The 22,165-nt window shown below is 43.7% G+C and overlaps 1 pseudogene; it reads left to right on the top strand.

Moving 5' to 3' along the window:
• Positions 1 to 4,254: 4,254 nt before the first annotated feature.
• LOC117051090 lies at positions 4,255 to 21,266 on the top strand (annotated as a pseudogene).
• The last annotated feature ends 899 nt before the right edge of the window (positions 21,267 to 22,165 follow it).

Here is a 22,165-nt window from a genome sequence, read left to right as displayed (position 1 = left end):
CTGCTTCCTTTTCCCCTTTCCGCTGCTTTTTTTCGGCGGGGGGGGCCCGACCAGCGAGGGGGGGTGTCACGCTTGTCACCCCCTCCTCGCTGGTCACCCCCCGCCGAAAAAACCGCGGGGGGGGGGGGAAAGCCTGGAAAGGAAGCAGAGCAGCCGCGTTTAAGCGCCGCTCTGCTTCTTTTCCAGGCTTTCCGCCCGCTTTTTTTCGGCGGGGGGGGGGCCCGACCAGCGAGGGGGGGTCACGCTTGTCACCCCCTCCTCGCTGGTCACCCCCCCCCGCCGAAAAAAAAACGCGGGGGGGGCGGGGGAAAGGCCTGGAAAGGAAGCAGAGCAGTGCGCGTTTTAAGCGCCGCTCTGCTTCTTTTCCAGGCTTTCCGCCCGACTTTTTTTCGGGGGGGGGCTCCCGACCAGCGGGGGGGGTCACGCTTTGTCCACCCCCTCCTTGCTGGTCACACCTCCTGCCGAAAAAAACCGCGGGGGGGGGGGCGGGGAAAGCCTGGAAAGGAAGCAGAGCAGGCGCGTTACGCGCCGCTCTGCTTCTTTTCCAGGCTTTCCACCCGCTTTTTTTTCTGGCGGGGGGGGGGCCGACCAGCGACGGGGGGGTCACGCTTCTCACCCCCTCCTCGCTGGTCACCACCCCTGCCGAAAAAAAAAGCCTCGGAAAGGGGGAAATCCCCCCTTTCTGCATACACGTGCGTCGTGACGTCAATGATGACGTCACGACGCAGCGTCGTGCCCCTCCCCCAGGGGGGTGCCTCTGCGCTGCCGCCGCCCCCAGCAGCGCAGAGGCTAGTGACGCCACTGCTTACAGGTGACCTACTATGGGACACTAGAGTAATGGAATATATTAACTTCACTATTAAGCTTTCCCTGCTATGAGATTGTCCCTATGTTTCTCTCTCTAGATGCCATATCATACAAACTCTCAAAGGAAAAATGATACATTATTCCCAAATAGTCACATGTTAGTCTCTACAATGTTGTAATTGTATGCAAGCAGAGGCATACCTAGGCTCCCTTGTGCTTTGCATTGGTGCCCCCTCATCCCCCCCACACACCAGCAATTAGATTCCTCCACCAAGGCACCCAGAGGAGCTTGTGCACCTTGCCTGGCAGCCCAGAGCAGTGGAGGAATGGTCCACAAAATGTTCAGAAGGACTGGTGGGCTCTAGCCACCCATGCCTGAGTGGAGGGATATAGTTTTTGCACTCCTACAGGACCTGTGCTCTTGGCTTGGCAGGTGCCAACCTGGCCAACCCCTAGATGCAAGTTATATACTCTTTTCTATTGCCACATCTTAATAGGCAGTTAATATTATTTATTTCTCCCTAACTATATTTTGCAGTAATAATTCTTGTGAATAAGCATTAACGTTTCTTCCGGGTCAGATATCTTGCAATAAATAGAGTGAAAGTTTCAGCCTCCCATGAGGCAGCAAAGACCTTTTATTGAAGAAGGCCATATAGCAGTTCATGATTTTATACTCTGTGGAATAATTTAAGGTTCTTATGAGTTAAAATTAAATCCTCATGAGTGTTCAAGGATGAGTGTATGTGGAATTCATTACTATATAAAAGAGTCTTGAGGCATCTTTAAGATAAACAAATTTATTGTGGTGAAAACTATGCAGACTTACAATCTTGTTAGCTATGTCTACTCAGAAGTTGTTGGTATCTGTCTGTCTCAAGAGACAATGGAGTGTGCCTCCGGGTGTGAAATAAACCCACTGCATTAGCAGCACCAAGTGACTTATGCAGGGTGCAAGCCTGGGCAGTGCAAGGGGGTGGGGATGGGCCGCCCCATGTTCCATAATGGAGGGGGTGGCAAATTATCAAGGAACATTTTGGGGGGGTTGAAAACGCCTTCTCCTACTAGGGATTATATAGCTATATATGAAAATTTCATGCATATCAGGTAATATATTGACCCTCCTCCACCAAAATAGCTGTTTACTCTGGCTGTTTTTCCTATGTCGTGAGGCTGAAATTTCAGTTCAGTGGAGCATTTACTATTCCCAACCCCTAACCCTGTGGAAAGCCATCTAATTAGACTTTAATTTGATTTTGAGATGTTTTTAGGAGGTAATTTAATTATTGTTTGATTTTATACCACTGTGGGTTAAACCACAGAGTCTAGAGCTTGCTGATCAGAAGGTCGGCGGTTCAAATCCCTGCCACGGGGTGAGCTCCCGTTGCTTGGTCCCAGCTCCTGCTCACCTAGCAGTTCAAAAGCACGTCAAAATGCAAGTAGATAAATAGGGACCGCTCCAGCGGGAATGTAAACAGCGTTTCTGTGCGCTGCTCTGGTTTGCCAGAAGCGGCTTTGTCATGCTGGCCACATGACCCGGAAGCTGTCTGCGGACAAACGGCGGCTCCCTCGGCCCATAGAGCGAGATGAGCACCACAACCCCAGAGTCAGACACGACTGGACCTGATGGTCATTGGTCCCTTTACCTTTTGTATCTGATGTTAGCCACCCTGAGCCCAACTTCGGCCAGGGAAGGTGGGATATAAATAAAAGTTTTTATTATTATTATTATTATTATTATTACTTGCTATTATTCCTTTGTAAGAAAATATGAAATAACATAAAACCATTTTTGCGGGGGGGATTAATGGGGGGGGTTGACAATAAATTTTCCGCATCGGGTACCACCTGACCTTCCCATGCCTCTGGGGGGGGGGTTGACCAAATTTTTTTGCCCCCGGGTACCAATTTACCTTGCTACGCCCCTGGGGCAGTGTGTATGGAGGTCCTGGGCTGCCCATAAGACAAAACCCGCATCTCAGCCTCGCCGATGAGGTCCAAAGGAAAGCAGAGCAATATTTTTGGTACTAGTTTGGCTGCAGGAGTTGCCAGAAGGAAGTGTACAAGGAGCCATCCAACTGTTTTTGGGACTGTACTCAGGATTTGTGTAGGTTTACTATTTAGCCTTTTATTCTCCAAATATATCCTGGAAGACTGAGGGTTTGAGACCCATCGGCTACCCACGCATAGTTTAGGTAGCCAGATTAAGCGGTTTCCTGGGGTGTGGCCGCTGTTTTATGCTGACAGTTTATAGGAGCCATAGGTGTCAGCTGAGTGCAAGAAGTGTGCATGCACACGAAAGCTCATACCAAGAACAAACTTAGTTGGTCTCTAAAGTGCTACTGGAAGGATTTTTTTTTTTTTTTTATTTTGTTTTTACCCCAGAGAAAGCAAAACATGTCCCCCTGCAAAAGTGCTACCCCTCCCTAACACCCCACTTAGAAATACTAGTTAATTAAATTAGCCTTACTTGCAACTCTATCCCCCTTCATCCCATGCATTAAGTGCTACCTCCAGTTAACCAATCTACATAGATTATCAGTAGATAATACAAAATGTAAACAGTGAGGCCAAATGGTTGTGAAATGCAGTAGTCAGATAATTCTATGTAAAGCTTAAATGTATTTAAGATGCTAAACATTCCTAGCAGAAATAATAAATTATACTACAATATTCCTAGCTTAATAGTGCTAATTTAACATTGTAGTGTGAGTTTTGTACCAACTTGGTTTTAAAAGTACGTAGCTGCATATGGGAGAGGGAATGAACAAGAGAAGTGGTTGGATATGGGATTTCCTTCACAATTAACTTGATGTCCTAAGATAAAGCAGCTTTCAACTTTGCCTTCTTATAGCAATGTGAGATATTTATAAAACATGAGAGAAAACAGAGCAGACCTGGCATTCTTTAGAAGCAGGCTAACTAACACCTTTACAACAGATGACATGCAGACTAATCCTATCAGTTTTACTTGGAAATAAATTACAGTATGTTGGTTTAGTTTGGACTTATTGCCAAATAAAAGATTGTAAACTTTAAAAAATAATTTATGTTAAATCTTCTCTAGTTGCTGTCAGCACAAAAAAATATTAAAAATTTAACTGGAAGTCATCTTGTGATTTCAATAAGTCACTTTACCCTGATGTCACATATTCATTCACTGTGTGACTCAGAGGAGTATTAATGTGTGGGAATTAAGTTCTGTCAAACTGACTTTAGTTTATTTACTAACTAGTATATAGTGAACCTGGCTGAGAGTTTGTGAATAGGATTCTGTGGGGAAGTGGGTTCCCCCTTCTGCTTTTAATTGTCCATCTGTTACACTGTAAGAATGTACAGGTCTCCTCAGAAGTAAGATCTATTGAGTTAAATTGAACTTGCTCACAGTAATTGTATAAGATTGCAACCTTTGTCACTTGTAGCTCTAGTTGCACAACGTAAAGCACAATGTACTTGACTGTGTTATTGATAGAGGCAAACAGGCTCCTGTGGCTAGGTAAGCATCTTGGTGTCTATTTTCTAAGCAGGAGGCATTGATCTTGTGATGGTCTCCTATTTCAACCGCTATTCTTATGCCACCAAATTATGTACCTTGGTTGGTTTGGGTGCAACAGACCTACAAGTGCTTATTCTGACTTGTCTGCTGTCTATAATCTCTGAGACCCTTACATTGCAGGAGTGGCAGTGCCATGGAATTAAACATGAAGTTCAGGCACTGGCATGAGCAAGGGTTACATTTATTGTAAAACAGTAGCTTCCTTTTTGCCTGGTTGCATCTCATCCTATACAATGTGTACCTTTTACAAAGGAAAAAGAGAGCATAATTAGGGACAGCTGTAGAAACTGGCATCTGCCTCACTCTTAATGATCTGCTTCAGATTTGAAGCCAATTAACTGTCCATAGTGCCTCTGTCATAAAATATAAGTAGATGAACGTGGCCCCTTAAGAAGACAAGTCTTTAGGATTTAACTTGAAGAACCAATCTGTATTCTCTCATATTTACAATATGGCTTGGCTTATATTTATAGCTTCACCTGTGAAATGGTTCACACGACTGTTGCAGTTAAATTAGTCTCATGACCAACTCCATCCAGCAGCAGTAAAATCACTTTCAAAACGCTGCCCTTTCCTCACCAATATCTTCCAATGATGTCATAGCTGGAGAATATCCCAGTAATGCCACCCTGGATCAGGCTATATCTGTGTTACCAGAATACTGGATATGTTCCCAAAAAGAAACCTTATTACCATTCGAAGGGCATTGAATTAAGTCACCTTTTTTTCAAGGTTGTATTTCACATGTTCAAATAGCGATGCTAATGCTTGCAATTATGTAATCCATGTAGTACATCTCCAGCTATATTAATTTGGAACTGTTGCTATTAAGCTTTGTTCTGGAGCCAAAACAGATAGGCCTGTAATTCTAACATCTAATGAGTACTCAATCAGGACAAGGTAGAAGGCATTGTGAGGAACCTGGGATAATTGTACCCTGTTTTGCTTAGGGCTTTATCCTAATTGCTTGCAGCATGCTCACATATGCCAATGCCTCAATGTTATTTGGGGCTACCTGGACATCCAAAACTTGATTTAAGCACCACACACAAAAAGTGTTGTGACTGTGGATACTGCAATTCATTAAAGGTAAAGTCCAGTTAAGTCCAGTTGCAAACAACTCTGGGGTTGTGGTGCTCATCTCGCTTTATTGGCCGATGGAGACGTTTGCCCACAGACAGTTTTTCCGGGTCATGTGGCCAGCATGACTAAGCCGCTTCTGGCGAAACAGAGCAGTGCACAGAAACGCTGTTTACCTTCCTGCCAGAGCGGTACCTATTTATCTACTTGCACTTGACGTGCTTTCGAACTGCTAGGTTGGCAGGAGCTGGGACAGAGCAATGGGAGCTCACCCCATCGCAGGGATTTGAACCGCCGACCTTCTGATCAGCAAGCCCAAATAGCTCAGTGGTTTAGATCACTTGTTGACTAACAAAATTATTATTTCTAAAAAATCCTGTTTCTCTATATAAAGATGTGTTGTGTATGCAAAAAAGTATTTGTCTGTTGAACTTAATACCTTCTAGTACTATTTATTTGTGGTGGAGGCAGAAGAGTCATATTTTTCAACTCACCTCCAGTCAAGTAACTTGCCACCCACCCCCAATTGTTGGACCCCTATCATTAGTCAATGAAAAGGCACTTCTGTCATACCAGTTATAACTAAAGCATAAAATGGAAACTAAAATAATCCTGTAATCTTAAGGATGTTTTATTGAAAATAACCTCCAGCAAACCCAGTAAAATTTACTTATGGAAAAAAGGATACAAGTGTGAATGCAAAATACACTATATTTTCCATAACTCTTAACATGTGAGGCAACACTCACCTCCCCTTGCCCCCACCCAATGCACATCCTTCTGTTCCCCAACTTAATGGTTTTATTGTGCTCCCATATTTAATATCTCACATTTCTGCAAATCACATCCCAACCTAGGGATGCAGATTTTGTCTGGCTCCCAGAGTTTAATTGTAGCCATTTAAATTTAATGTCTATTAATGAAGCTGTTGGCTGGTTAAGCCAGTAATACTGACTTCAAATATGATACAAAAAGGTTATTTAGTAACAGACTCCTAGTTTGATTTGAAAGTTTACCCAGACACATCTCAGAGGAAGCCAGTTAACATCCTGGGTGTGTCCGTCACAAATATGGTCACTGAGATACTTCAGTGGGAGAAGTGAGAGTTTTGCAACACTATTGTTGTTTGGGAGTGATTGTTGCTATGTTATCCCCACAGAAAAGAACTTGTTTAGGGAAGAAGAGTCTGACAGCTTTTTGCCAGTGAAATTGTGAAAGCCTCTCAGCACTGCAGACCTGTTCTTCAAGCAACATTTAATGGTTTTAAAATTGTACACAGAAGCTTACCATTAACTTGAAGGTGACATCAGTGATCTTATAACTCTATCAACAGCCTTGTTTTGTTGCTCAACTCTTAAGAAATGTCTCCTGCTTACCCAGCTTTTTTTGTAGTAAAAAAATTGCAACTTGAATCCCTTGCTTTTTCCTCATTTGTTTTGGGGCCCCTGGAGGGATCGAAGGTGTGTCTGTGTGCAGGTTCAATAGGAGCCTCTGAATGAAGGGAACACCCTTTTAATAGCCCACATGTGCCACACATGCAAATTTAAAACATACTACGCCCAGTGTGGGAACCATAATTAATATGTGTTCTGTGATGCTGAACCTTCGCACTTCCTGTATTTAAAAAACCATCAATGTACTCTCTTAGTGTTTTTTTGTTTTTCTAAAACTATTATAATTTTTCATTTTATTCTTCATACTTTCTGATCCATTATCTGTTGTGCACTTTTAAACTTCTAACAGTGTGTGCATAAAACTATACATGCATGTCAATGTAATTATGATGACAAAGTTAATATGATGCATAATGGAAACAAAACTTGTGTATAGCAGTTATTGTGTCCAAGAAAATGAAGCCAGGTTTTGATCTGGTTCTCTGCTTTTCCACACACTTTTGATCCGAATGTACAAACCATGGCCTCTAGAAAGCTAGCTTTCAGCCTAGTTTCAGGATTAGAAAGCAGTCTCTGGCTGATGGAGTAGTTACTCGCCTTCACATAGCTTATCTGTAATGTGTGGAGCAGCAAATTTCTAAAAGGCAGTGATATAGAATGATATAGTGTGTAGTCAGAAATCTATTTAAATCCAAGTACAGCAGCCTTAATCCGTTTGTGTATATTTCATCAGTGCAGTGTCAAGTTCAAGTCACTGGGGAAATGCTGCTGCTATCCTAGTTCCACAAATAGGCAGCTGAAACCACCTTCCTTTCACAAATATAGCTGAAAAACAACTTCATGCTTATTGAGCTGAAAGCGTTACAGAGTCCTAAACTGCCAAAGATGCAGTAGGGGAACAGCTTGCAGAAATAATGTACGATTTTGTCCCTTCAGTTTTATTCCCATCCTCAGATTACTGGAATTTAATGTTAAGTCTTAAAAATCAGTAATAATGACATGTGAAACAGCGAAGTCCATATATCTCCCTATCTCCTGCCTCCCCCCCCCCCGGCAAAAAGAAGAAATGCAAGTTTTGAAAAGTGTGTTTGAAGGGAGGCGGCCGCACTTAAAGAGTGCATATTTCTGGGCCGAGCGTGGGCGAAGTCTGGGCCCCGCGTTTCCCTCCAGCCGAATTTCCCATTAGGTGAGAACAGCCAGGCGCGGCCATCTTGAGAGCGGGCTACGCTGAGCGGCTGCCAGCTTTTAAGATGGCGGAAGCCGCCTCTTTTCCAACCTCCGCTCGGTTTTCTCGCCAGGCCCCCGCCTGGATCTCACCGCCCGCATTGGGGAGCTGAACAGCTCGGTGCCTGGACCATGACCGGGGCGGTCTCCTTGCTGTTGCTGCTCCGGGGAGCTGCCGCCGCGCTCTACGACTGGCGCCGCGGGCTTTCCAGGCGGCCGAGCTCCGGGCTCTGCAGAGCGGCTGGTCCAGGACCTGCACAGAGGGCGCCGGCGGCGGCCTTCAGGTAAGGCTGAGGCGGTGATGCACCGGGGTCCCTTAAAACTGCCTCATCAACCGGGAGGAAAGCCCCCCCCCCGCCTGAAACCGCTAAACCTGCCAGCTCCTGGTGGTGACAGTGATGAGGGTTTTTTTTCTATTAATCACCCCCAGTTTCTATAGAACTTTCTGCAGCTGCACAACCAGGAAATAGAGTGCAATCCTTTGCCGTTGTCCAAGAGGAAGCCTTATCAAGCTCAGTGGGACTTATTCCCAAGTAAGCGTGTAGGATTGGAACCCCTGCCTTGGTAAAAAGTAGGATGTGGGTTGTACAGTACCGATAAGGGGGGGGGGAATCAACGTGCCAGTCACTCTCCTGCAGCCTAACCTACTTCACAGGGTTATTGCCAGGATAAAACGCTGGGTTGTGGGAAGGATGGAAGGATGATAATGCTTTATTAATTTACATTTATATCCCACCTACCTTCCATCATGGAACCCAAGGCAGTGCATGTTCATGCACAAAATAAATAATAAACCAAAAGTCTCTGCACCCAGAAATTGGCATATCAGGGGGAATCGTTTTACCTAAGCTTTTCCCTGACGTGCCAGTTTTGTAGATGAGGGATTGGCTTCTTGCATCTTTGTTTAGAGCGCTTGTATCTGACTGTTCAGAAATTAATCAACAGAATCAAAGTTTAACTATTTTAAAAATGCAATCATATAGCATGAAGCAAGAGTGTAAGGAGCAATCAAATAATAAAAAAAGAATGTATATGAAACATAATATATCTAAGAGCATGAGCAATTAAAAAGATTCCAAAAATCATTGACTGCAAAAAGACAGCCGAGTTGGTGGCAATCAATAGTTTGCAGGCCTCACAACTGAAAAAGCCCTATTGTGCTCACCACCCACCTTGTGGAGGTACATTCAACTATGCAACTCCTTGCCTGCAGCCATAAGTATAGCCCTCACTCAGGCTTACCACATCACACAGGCTTGAGAGGACAGAGCAATTTACATGCGTTTGCCACTGATTCTTACTACATCTCTTGTGAATGTAATTCATTATTCCTATGCAGGATTGTAAGGTACTTAGTTATTCTGGTATTGGGCATTCTAATATACACACCAGATATTCTCAGGAAGAGGATTTGATAAACCCTACTTTTGTGCTAACCACTCCTAGTATCCCTCCTGGCCTGTCAAAAAATCCATCAACTCCACCCCTAGAAAGCCCCCGACTCCACCCATAACTTCATTCCCTGGTATCTATCCAGATTCCCTGTAACCCTTGCACTGTTCTGTTGTTTCTTCCTCAGAGCCTTCTGTCTCAAGTGCTTTCCCCCACACCTGGAGGATTTTTTCGGTCGGTAGCAAAAAGCCAGTTTATCCCCTTCCGACTCTGGAAATTTCTGGGTGAGTAAAGAAAGCTTGACAACAATAGTGCCTTTACTGGAACTTATTCCTACCATGGCAGTGACCAAAATGTTGGCCATTGTTCTATTTCTTCCCCACCCCCAATTTTCTTGCAGTCTTAAGTGTATCGCTTCCTCAATTACTCAAAGCTGGGTGCACAAACAGAAGCCAAGTCTGAAGCCATTGAAATGCAAATGTTGAGCTCTGAATACATTGGACAAATGAATCGCTTTTTGCAAAGTGTGAGGGTTACATGGGAAATCACACTAGGCAGCGAAGGGATGGTCTTTTCTTGGGTCCCACCCAGGTGTGACCAGACTCACCTCAAAGAGTTGTGCCTCAGGCTAGGCTCAGCCATTGTTCCCCCCACCAGGCTTTCCTGATACTCGCTTAAAAAATAATAATTTCCAAAATACAAAAACAAACATTTTGAAATTGCTAACAAGACCATGTATATAATACATTTCCCCTCTTTATATGTAGGTAAACATAAATGTAAGATGTGTTTGCAACTTGGAGCTTTTTGTATACATCATCATAATATTACAGTTTATACTTTTCCATAATCTGAGGAAAGGCTTAGGATAAATGTTGCTGAATTGGTATATGAGATAAAATCATGCCACACTATATAAAAATCAAATATTTTGAGCTTTGTCTTAGCTAATTTAAGTTGGTAAATCAGTTTTTCTGCCATGGCTCTTTGCCACAGCTTAATGTGCCAAGTATTCAATATCAACAGTTCAGCAGTTTTCCAATTTTTGGTTGTTGCCCTGTGATCAGCCATCAACAGATTTTATTAGTTCCTTAGATCACTTTCTTGTCCATGCTGCTAGTTTACGTTTTGAGGAGAACTGGCCTACAAGATGTAAACTTTCCTTTGGTTGCTGTATCCTGCAATTACTTTCTTTTTCTCTTTTCTCCCCTAGCTGTTGCATGTCACAAATTCAATCCCACCCATGAAAGATTTATTGTGCTAAGTCCACAGAAGCCTTGATTATTTATTAGAAGTATTTTATCCCACACTTCAGCTGAAAAGGCTTCTAAAGCAGCTTTATATAAGATCAATAAAAACAGGACAGTCTGTCTGAAAACTGATAATCTGAAAGACACGACATGAAAGGAAGAGGGGATGGGAGGGAAAGAGGAAAATAACCAAACAGGCAGAAATCACAGAATTACATGATAGTTCTAATAATGGTGAGCTGGAATGGAAACAGCTGAGGGAGAGAAAGAGCCTCATGGAGAGACCCTTCTTCCCATCTCTCTTTGTGCTTCAGCCTGTCTGAAGGAATGTATGCTTCCAGGTAAAGCAGGGAGAAGTTCTGTGTAGCTGGGCTCTTAGCAGAGTTGACAATTAACAAATCACTTTGAGATCTAATTCAGCAGACATTGTCAACAAATTGTATAGGAAAGTTTGATAAATTTAAACCTTGTTTATTACAAGCTGAGATGCTCAGAACTCTGACTGTAAATCTATTGACAGGTGGCACTGACTATTTTTCTACCTCTGGTTCTCGCCGCAATGGCAGCAGTAGTGAAGGATCCAAAGGGAAATCTCCAGAAGAAGATGAGGGTAAGTACAAATAGCAGTTTTGCTCTGAAGCTTCCGGACAGAAGTGACTACAGCAGAGGTGGAACACCTTTTTGGCCCCATGGGCTGGGACCTTATTAGCGTTGGTCTTATAGACCAAATTTGTCAGGTGATCTGACAGGGGGGCAGAATACCCATCTGTCAATCACAGGACATCATTATGCTCTCACATGAATGCTAAGTGGGCGTATTAGCCCAGCTGTCAAAATTACTCATGAGGCTTTGTGAATTTTTCCCCATCCCCTGTGAAACCCAATTGGAGATTTAAAAGGGGAGCACAGGGAGACTTGCAAAGGCTTTAAGACAGTGTCCACACTCCCATCTCAGCCTCCAGAAATTGGTTGCAGTTCTTTTGAATATGTACAACTTTATGTATTTCAGATATTAAAGCTGTTTAGAAGCTAATATTAAATGGATGCCTTATTTTGGAGCAGAAACTCTTCAACTGAGGCATGTGTTATTGATCCAGCTAAAGTTTTTCACAGTCTACACAGGCAATATTCTCAACCAATTTGCTTTTGCACAGATGTAACATTTTTGGAGTGACTTTCAGCTTGCTGCCTCAGTGGTTTTAGCATCTCTCCTGCTTTGGGTATCAAGTAACCATGCAAATATAATGAAGAAGGGGAAGCCTTCATGAGGGTGGAGAGAGCCATGCTGCTGGCAGGGAGGCAGTTAATATATTTTAACATTTAGCAGATGTTGGCTGTGTTAGAGGAGAGGTGAATACAGTGCTCATTGAAGAAGCATAAAGTTTTTTATTTTAATTAGAAAATGATCTTGACATATGCAGATAGGAAGGGATAGTCTTGCTAAATTATTTTCTAAGGGGTACATACATGTTTATGTGTTTATCAGCTGCTTATTATTATTTACGTGCCTTCACCCTAAGGATCCAAGGTGGGTTAGAACAATTTTTAAAAGTAAATTAAAACAATTTAAAACAGCTTCCTAAAAATACATCTCAGGGGTCAAGTCAGGGTAAAGAGTATTTTCCAAAAGCTATATAATGAATATGTCAGACTCACCTATGGGGATGCACCCATCATTTTACTAGGACATTTTAAAACCTTTGAAATTTCAGGGAAACTGTTATGAGGATGAAGAGTATTGACTCTGGTGATATTATATGCAGCAAAATGAGGTGATGAAGTGGACTGGGGTTCTTCCATTTTTAATGCTCCTTTACATTAAAAATATTATGTCAATAAAGGCCAGCACTGCAGGCAAAGGGATGGGATTATTGATGTTGCAGTGTAATCTAGCTATGTCTACTCAGAAGTAAGACTTATTGAATTCAACAGGGCTTACTCATAGGTAAGTAGGGTTAGGATTGTAGCTGGAGTCTTCTGTTTTGCATAAAACTTTTACATGTGTGGGTTTTCAAAAACCATATCCCCTATCTGTGAGAAATATAGGTAGGTAGCAGTGTTGGTCTGCCATAGTCAAAACAAAATAAGAAATAAAAAAATCCTTCCAGTAGCACTAAGTTTGTTCTTGGTATGAGCTTTCGTGTGCATGCACTACCGGTACATGTCCCAGATGTCCCAGGTATCTGAAGAAGTGTGCATGCACACGGAAGCTCATACCAAGAACAAACTTAGTTGGTCTCTAAGGTGCTACTGGAAGGATTTTTTTTATTTTTTATTTTGTTTTGAGTGTGGGAAATATAGCAGCCCTATTCAGGTATTATTGCTCCCTGTGATTCACATTGTGCAAGGAGACAGCAGGGGCCCATTCGCTGACCCCACTGCATACCTGCAAAGAGGAAGCCTGCCAAATACCCATAGGCTCTCATTTTGAGTGTTAATCACAAAGTGAGTAACACCTAAACAAGTTGAGCATTGCAGTCCATTCCACCAGCTGATTCTGTTGCATCCCTAGATCTAGCCATGTGCACCTGAGTATTAACCATTGTCTCCCTTCTAGGGAGAGAACATTGGCACTTGCCAGGGAAGAGCATTCTGAAGATTGGCAAAGCATTTGAGCAGAGTCTTTGTCAGGATTTGGGGGCCAGTGGGAGTATGCATGTGCCTCTTGCAGTGATAATCCTGTCCTGCCACCCCCATCCCTCTGAAAATATTGCAGAGAGCTCTGCTGAGCTATAAAAAGATCACAAGGGCCTCCCACAGATGCTTAGCTTCAGAATAGCTTGCCCTTTTTTTTTTTTCTTTCACACAACCTGCATTTTGAGTCTGAACTGACCTGACAGTGCCCCCAAGTTTAACATCCCTCCCTTGGAGCTTTCAGCAGATCTCGTGGATGAAGCTAAACAGCCGCAGTGGTGGCTGTATTCTGCCCCTCCTCTTTTTTCCTCCTTGATGTAATTTGACTCTGCATTTTAAAAAAGGGAAAGACATATCCTCTAGAACAAGTGTGCATGTGTGCGTATCCAGTGCTGAGAGACCAGAAGGGGCTCTGGGCAGGGAGCAGGCTTGTACTTTGGCTGCCTCGTGGCTGCAAACTCCTAGTGCTGCTCTCTTGGATAAAGGTGCTGGAAATGAGATGCTTCCTGCTCTTTCATGTGAGCCTGCAGTGCTGGTAAAAAGGCAAGAGGAAGCATCTCCTCCCATTGTTCCTTTGCTTTGAACACTAGCCCTTCCTTCTGCTCTGTGTGTAAAGTACAACAGTAGATGAGTGTCTCTTGTGGTCCAGAATGGGATAAACAAGCAGCTTGTTGCCACTGGACCCAGGTGGTTTCAAGCTAATTTCTTCTCCAGTAAATCCCTACTCTGTATTTGAGGCTGATGATCTACCATGTCAGATCTTAGCTTTTAGTTTCTGCCCCTTATTATGCCACTTCACTGTATGCATTGTGTATTAAAAAGTGCTTAGACCTTTACAGTTCTTGCTGCGCTTGCTAAAACAAAAGCCCTCTGAGACGGTTGTTGCCATTCCCATTTTACAGATAGGTAACTGAGACAGTGTGTGTATGGGAGAGAAAGGAGGAGGGAGAGAGGACAGGACAGTAGTGGAACATGAATCTGAATCTGCAAAATCCAGGGCTAGTGTTGTGTCCAGTGAGCCAAACTGCAGGATTCAGATGGAACAGGCAGTGTCAGGTTAGCAAGGAGATATCTAGATGCTGTAATGTGCATGCTGCTGTGCAAGAGGCGCTGGCTGTCACAATGCAGTCCCAGTTCATACCAGTCAGCACTTACTTCAGAGCAGGAATAGGGTCTGTTTTCATCATCATGACCCCTCTCCCAACCTCTGAGGAGAAAAGACACCTTCCTTATACTGTAGATTGAGCTATTTACTAGGAAGAGTCTTAAATTTGTTGCAAGGTCTTGTCAGGAGCTCCTACTATGAGTATGCCCTTTCCGGTGCCTGAAACTGCACAAAATAATATGCAGCAGTCATCTTGGCCAGGAGGTGTGGTTTTTTTTGGCTTGGCTTGTGTACCATGACCTATTGAGCGCTACAGCCTTTCCCTGCTTGTAATGGATGGATAAGTTGACTTTGCGAGGTGGAATCCTTCTCTGTGTCTTTGGGGGAAAGATCATCCCAGCAGTAATTATTTACAAAGAGTCCTGTGGCCTGTCACTGCAGCCCTTGCAAGCTTTTAATCATGGAGTTCAGGTTTGGGGTTAATGGCAAATCATTTCTTCATGAAGGCTTTCTGAAGCTGGAATGGGTCCCACAGCTGCTGACAAGAAGTGGCTCTTCCAGCTAGTATATGACTTATTTATGGAATGATTAGTGTGACCACTCTGCAGTGTTGGGAGGTGAATGTGTGTGCTATTTTGCTAAAAGTGGGGTCCCTTTGCTGGTAGCCTGGCAGAGCTGGGTGGCAGAGGCTCTGAGCAACTGGCAAGGATGGATGGCAGAGTGGGGCAAAATGCAGAGCAGTGCAGGCAGGTCTCTTCATCTGTTCCTTCTGCCGTTTTCTGGTGTATTTGTAGACAAGAGCCATTCTCTGGCCAGCCGGCATCTCTCTGAATTATTCCACAGCAGCCTCCCAAGTTCTACTCCACCTTATGAGAGAGGCCCAAGTGATGGTGGAAAGCCCTTTACAACTCTGATCAAAGAACGCAGAGGGCACATCTGGATTGCCTCTGAAACCTAGGAGAGAACAGTACTTTATCAGGATTTCCTCTGTGAGTGAGAAGAGGTCATTGCTTGCAAAAAGAAGTTGATTAGACCAAGAGGCTTTGCTGGTATGGGTCCTAAAATTGTAGAGCTTTGAACCCCATGCCTGACGGTGCTGGGGGCTCTCAAGCCAGAAAATACTACTGCAATAGCTTTCCAGTTGTCTCCTAAGCCTATGGGGAGGTTAATGAACTTAGAGGGTATTTGGGCTTTTATGTAGGGTATAATTTGTGGTAATCAAAATAAATGGCATTAGTGTGTTGATGCTTTTATAGACTTGATTTGGTAGGTTAAAGTTGATGCAAGCTTCCATGATTCGCAGAACACCTCATCAGACAAAATACGTCTTTGGATCCTGGAAGCTGTTAGATGTCATTTGGGTTTTCTGAAAAAAAAACAAAACTAGTAAGCTTGGGTGCTAAGTAGATTTCCTCTTGGCCAAATGTGAGTGGATTTTTGCGTGTACATGCAGAAGTTTAGAAAAGCAGGTATTAAAGTTGTCCATACCTGTGATCAACAGAATCCCTTTTCCTTTTGCCTTTCCATTTTCTTCTTTGATAAGTTGTTTAATGCATCCTTAGTATACACGTGGAACCCAGAAAGTAATCTCACCCCATACTCTGTATGTTGTGGGAATCCTTCCCCGAGTTAAGTTTCTGTGGGTTGTTGGGCTTTATTTTTATTTTTTACAATGTTGCTTTTAAAAATTCTGGACTGGGCACTTGCTTGCAACTCCTGTGATAGATTTTCTCATTCTGCTGTAGCTGGGCCTTTCTGATAACAAAGGACTGTGAGATGCTAGGAGAAGACAAAAGAGGTGTGGGCAGGGCATAGTTACTAAGATACTGGTGTTTGGGGAATGATGGCTTTATCTGAGAAACACTACTTTCCTCTAAGGGGGGGGTCATTGGATAGTCAGGACAGAGCAAGCCATGAGTGAAATATGGTGCTGGATGTCTGATCAGGCAGCCCCAGCTTGGAATTGTGGATGAGGCTGGATCTCTGTACAGTGGGGTTTTCTTTTTCTTTTTGCATCTGCTTTAACTGGTGGTGCTTGCTGATAAATGCCTTTGTTAACATAAATATAATCTTGGCTACAGCAGATAGATTTTCCAACAAAACAGCCATGATTTATTTGGGAGGCTTCCTTAATGGCTCCGATGGATGATGCGCCATTGACAGAGATGGGCAGCAGTTAGGCCATTCAGGTTGGATCAAAGAGCAAGGCAGGATGAAATGAGACCTAGAATCCAAAATAAGAAGAGCCTGCAGGATCAGGCCAATGAACTGCAGATGCCGCCACCAAGATGGTTTTCTGCAGTTTTAGGAATGCCCCTAGCTCTAGGACAGCAATGGAAAAACTCTTATGTGTGGGCCTATTCAGGCCTGCCAGGTCTTCTCCATTTGGCCCACAAAGCCATATTGGGAAAGCCACAGACACTTTCCCTACACCTGACATCATATATGTGGGCAGGTAAAGACAAGGCCAGGCCCAGGGAGGTTTGCACCTGCAAAGCCTTGTGTGCAGCACTTTACAAGCACCAGCAGGCAGCAGATCACTGAGCCGTCCGAGCACAGTGCTATGCAAAAATGGGTCAAATGTGGCCTGTGTTGGGTGTAGGGAGATAGGTTCCCTATCCCTGCTCTAGGAATACAGCTGTCCTGGCTGAGGCTGATGGAATGTGGAAGTTCAAAGTCTCTGGAAGGCACTAGGTTGTTGGCAGAAGCTGCAAGCTTTTGTGTGCTGCTACTGTGCAGTTTGCCTCCATTCATTTCAAAAAGTAGGAGCCCAATTCAGATCCCACGTCCGTTTGAACCAAGTGCAAGTTAATGCAGAGCAGTAGGACCTGGTGAAGGCTGAAGAGCTTTCTCCGCATGATTCAAACGGGTTTTGCAAATTGTGCAATTGGTGCAAAGCTGCATCATTCATTCTGTATTTGTGGTAGTGGTGTGACAGAAAGGTATCTGGTTGAGCATTTAGGACCCTTCTGAGAAAAAAAATTGGATCTCCTTTTTTTCCCTCCTGCAGAATGTGAGCTGATTTGTACATGCTGTCTGGGCTGGCCCATGAGAGACAACTGCTGAAACAGGCTAAATGTGGAAAGCTGGAGCTGGGTAGAGCAAATATTTGCTGGCTAATCGAATGCAAACTTCCCCTTTCCCTATGTGTGTTAATGTTGGAACTCCAGGTAGGCAGCTCCGTAAACATGCTCTGCTCCTGAGCTGTTGGCCTAGTTTGAAGCAGGCATTTTACATGCAGCTTTGCTGTGTGACCTTGCTCTTGGTCTCTCCTCATTCAGTCCCTGGAAAAAGGGGCTGTAATGTGATAGCACACTGCAAACCAGATGCTGCCTCTCCTAGCCCAGCTTAGCTTTCCTAGGAAAATGAAATGTGGAACAAAAAACAGACTGTGTGGGGGTCTGTGGCTTGGGGCATAATCAATCTGCTCTCCAGCTCGTAATGCTAATCTTGCTGTGTTCTTATGTTTCCTCTCTCAAGAGGAAAAGAGACGCCGGGAGAGGGAGGACCAGATGTACCGGGAGCGCTTGAGGACCCTCTTTCTCATTGCCATCATCATGAGCCTGCTAAACTCCTTGAGCACCAGTGGAGGCAACATATCCTGGAACGACTTTGTAAATGAGATGCTGGCGAAAGGGGAAGTGCAGCGAGTTCAAGTGGTGCCGGAGAGCGACATTGTGGAAATCTACTTACATCCAGGGGCAGTTGTGTTTGGACGGCCTGTGAGTGTCTTTTTCAGCAAGATCAGTCCTTAAAGTACTGCAAAGTAGGTTAAGCAAAGACTTTTCCATTTGGCCAACTTTGATTGTTTTAGGAAAGTAGGCTTCAGGATTGGTAGTAGAAATTCCGCACACATTTAAGTTCCGCAGATTTCTCTGTGCCTGCCAAAACAGTTCTGTGAACCTCCAAATGCTTCCGTAGTTCTTCACCAGCCCCTAAATTGGCCTGTTGTCTTGGTCAACTCAGAGGTGGTTCTTTGAAAAATAATCTTGTTTTTCCCTATCTGCTTTTTCTCCCTCATAAGCAGAAAGCTGTCAAACTTCTGTGAAGTATTCCTATAGGATATCAACATTAAGGATGCTTTTCTGATTGTTTTCATTTATCTGTCCATCTCCTTGTTCAGACAAGGAGGATAACATAATATATATGCTGAATTTTTTAGGTAATTCAAGTTAAGAGTGGGAAGACTTCAGACTTGTAGGATCTACTCTTGTTTTGTTACTAGAACCCTGAGGTCCCCCAATGAGCTTTGGGTGGAAGGATGATGCACACTTAGATTCAGACCATGGTACTTCTGAGCACTTGCCTAGCCCCAGAACTTGTTATTTGTACAGTACTAGAATTGAACTTGCATGTGTTTCACACACAAATCAAATTACGGTTTTCCAATATGTGCTTGTTTCAGCAGCTTCATTTTAGTTGAGAGTTAGGCTTTTTGGTTTTGCTATTTTATATTTAAATTGGAATAAGAAATCTTTGCTGATCAGCTTAGGTCACCCAGATTCACCCAGTAGATCCTGAAACACCTCCTGCCCATCCCTGCATTAAATGAGTTTGAGGAACAGAGAAATCTCTCTCTGACTTTAGTGGGGACCTTTAAGGGAAAGCAGCCAAAGTTGCCTATGTAGAATCTAACTGAAACTTCACAGTGCATTTCATTGTCTTGGTTTTAAATGCAAAGTTTAAGCATAAGTCATCCTGATGACTATCATAAACTGTTTCTAGGAAAACTCCACATATTTATAATACAGTATTAGTATTTTGAGAGCAGTTTTTGCTTTTTCTGGAATAATTTGCAAATTATCCTGAACATGCGTGATCTGGGCTGATCCCAGAAGCTAAGCAGGGTCAGGCCTGGTTAGTACTTGGATGGGACACTGCCTGGGAATACTGGGTTTAGATTCCTGCACTGAAGGGGTTGGACTAGATGACCCTCAGGTTCCCTTCCAGCTCTACAATTCTATGATTTCTTCTGACCAGAGAACTCTCAAAGTGGCTGACAATAAAGAAATAGCCATATGAAATGCAATTCAAAACCAAAAGACACAAATAGCATGACAGATAATGAAAGCATCCAACTTTAATATGCAGCCCTGTTTAGGGAAGTTTTTAATGACTGATGTTTTAATGTATTTTAGTCTTTGTTGGAAGCTGCCCAGAATGGCTGGGGAAACTCAGCCAGATGGGTGCAGTATAATGAAATAAATAATAAATAAATAATAAATAAATAAATAAATAAATACATAAGATTTGCATGAGAAAAACTGTCTTCTCTTGATGGAGGAGGTTTAAAAGAGAGCATTCCAAACCTTTCACAGGAGAGAGTTCCAGAATGTGGGTACAGCGCCACAGGAAAAACCCTCTTGTGAGTCCTGACTAACTTAGCACCAGCCCCATGTGAGGCTGCAGTGGGTGGCCCTTCCATTAGATCTAAAATAACTTATTTTAATACAATAAAATAATTCTGTACTGATTACTGGTACCCATAACAATAGCAGTTGCCACAAACAGTGGCCTTGTGAGTTTTCCAGGTTGAGAGAGAAGGCAGCTATATTGGTAAGAATGGGTTGCCTGTTGATTATTAAGCCTCTCCTCTGACTCGTAGCAAAGTGCACCTTTGTCTGTGCTTAAGCCAACCTAAGATTTTGGCAAGCTTAAGAGGTCACGTAGCTTTTATTCCTTGCCCAGCAGCCACTTTTCATCCCCTTGAATTCCCCCCACCCACTCACACATGACAGGTTGTGGCCTGAGCAGTTTTTCCACACCTGTGCAATTCCCAGTTGATCAATGTCCTGATCTGGCCTCGGCGTTGTTAACGTTGCTTTTGTGTGTCTCCAGAGGCTTGCCCTGATGTACAGGAATGCAGGTAGCAAACATTGACAAGTTGAGGAGAAATTGCGGGCAGCTGAGGAAGAGCTGAGCATTGACCTGAAGGACAGGATCCCCGTTTCCTACAAGCGCACTGGCTTTCTTTGGAAAAGTATGACATATTTAGAAGAAAGCTCCTCCACCATTGCAAGGCACTGTCTGCTCCACCCTCCATTTCTTGCCTTTCTCTCTCCACCCCACCATGCCCTCTGTGCTTCTATCTTCTTGCTTGCCATGGCTGTGGTGTATAGTGTCTCCAAGCAGCCTTTCCTGACCTGACACTTTTCAGATGCTTTGGACTACAACTGCCATTAGGCTCAGCTAACAGAACTCTGCTGGCTTGGGCTGGCAGGAGTTGTAGTTCCAAACCATCAGGAGGGTGCCAGCTTGGCAAAGCATGTCCTAAGAAGACTTGGTGGCCTAGATTGGGACACAAGCAGCCACCACAAACCACAAATGTGTGAAACGCATGACACACACCACTTCCTGCGGTTAGCCAGCTAGGAGGTGACTTTGCCTGCTTCAGAACTTAATTGTATGACTCAGCTCTGTGAGATTTTCCATGGGAATAGCAAGGGAATGGGCTGTGGATTTGGGCAACCAGAACCCAGCCTAAGCACCATAGACTTACAGAAGTATTTTCTTGTGAAGAGTGTGCCAATTCAATTTTCCCAGTGAATACGCAGGGTGACTTGGTGAACATGGCAATGATCATAGTGTGGGGGATCCAATGGAGATAATGCCTTAACAGCCTGAGTGAGCCTCCCACATGGTATTATCTTTGGCTTATAAAAATAAACTCCCAAGCGTTTGCCCATTAAGACAACAGCCAACTGTACCTTTGGCGGACACTGACTCATAGGCCCCATGCTGAGCAGAAATGTTTTGCTAATCAAACCCCAAATGTCAATGTGAAGCAAGTGCTCCCATTAAATGTAGGACTTTGTTATGCAGAACCCCACATCCTTTGTCACAAGGATTTTGCAAAGGCTAAAGCTGTTAATACTGATGTAAAGTCAGAATGGGAATTGATGCTGAGAACAGGAGGAGGGCAGAAGCTTCTAAAGATGCAGGAATGCTGGCTTGGAACGTTTGTTTTCTCCTTAATGATGGCAAGAGCCAGCTCTTCTTTGTGGTCCTCCTTTCTGCTGCTGCAGCAGCTTTTATGGGGGGGGGGAAGGATTTATGGAATATTGTCATCTCTGGCTGACAAACTTCTCTTGTAATAAGAATGGTAGGAGGCCTATAAACCATTCTGTTCCAGGGCCAGGCTTGGCTTTCTGAGGAGACTATGAAAAGAGTTTCATAGGCAAAACATTTCTGGGTTGGTGGGGAGGAAGTTTTTTTATTCACTCTCCCCATTGTGCTTTACTTTCAGAGCTGGACAGGCAAACTAAATTATTGACTGACTTACATAGGAAGCTGCCTTAAACTGAGTCACACCATCGGTCTGACTAGCAGCATCTCTCCAGGGTTTAGGCAGGGTTTTTTCCCCAGTCCTACCTATAGATGTCAGGAATTGAAACCTGGGGCCTTCTGCATACAAAACAGATGCTCAGCCACTGAGCTATGACACTTCCAGGACATGAAGAATGTCCGAAGTCCTCTCCATGGATCCCTTCAACATGAGCTACTGGCTGCAGACAGATTGATGCTTTCTTCCGCCATTACCTTATTTTCCATTTGGAATGTAAACTTTGTAGAAGCTACCCCTGTGCTGCTTTCACTGTTTAATCTGTGCCTTAACCACCACATGTAATTATTTTTGGTGGGTTGTTGTTTTTTTTTAAAAAATAACTTTTGCTTTTATCACTTGGCAATCTTGCAGGGTGAAAGGTTGGTTATTTACCATGAA

The sequence above is a fragment of the Lacerta agilis genome, chromosome 8, assembly GCF_009819535.1.
Source record: "Lacerta agilis isolate rLacAgi1 chromosome 8, rLacAgi1.pri, whole genome shotgun sequence".
Lineage (NCBI taxonomy): Eukaryota > Metazoa > Chordata > Lepidosauria > Squamata > Lacertidae > Lacerta > Lacerta agilis.
Note: the sequence above shows the minus strand (reverse complement) of the source record. Positions and strands in the feature narration are given on the sequence as shown.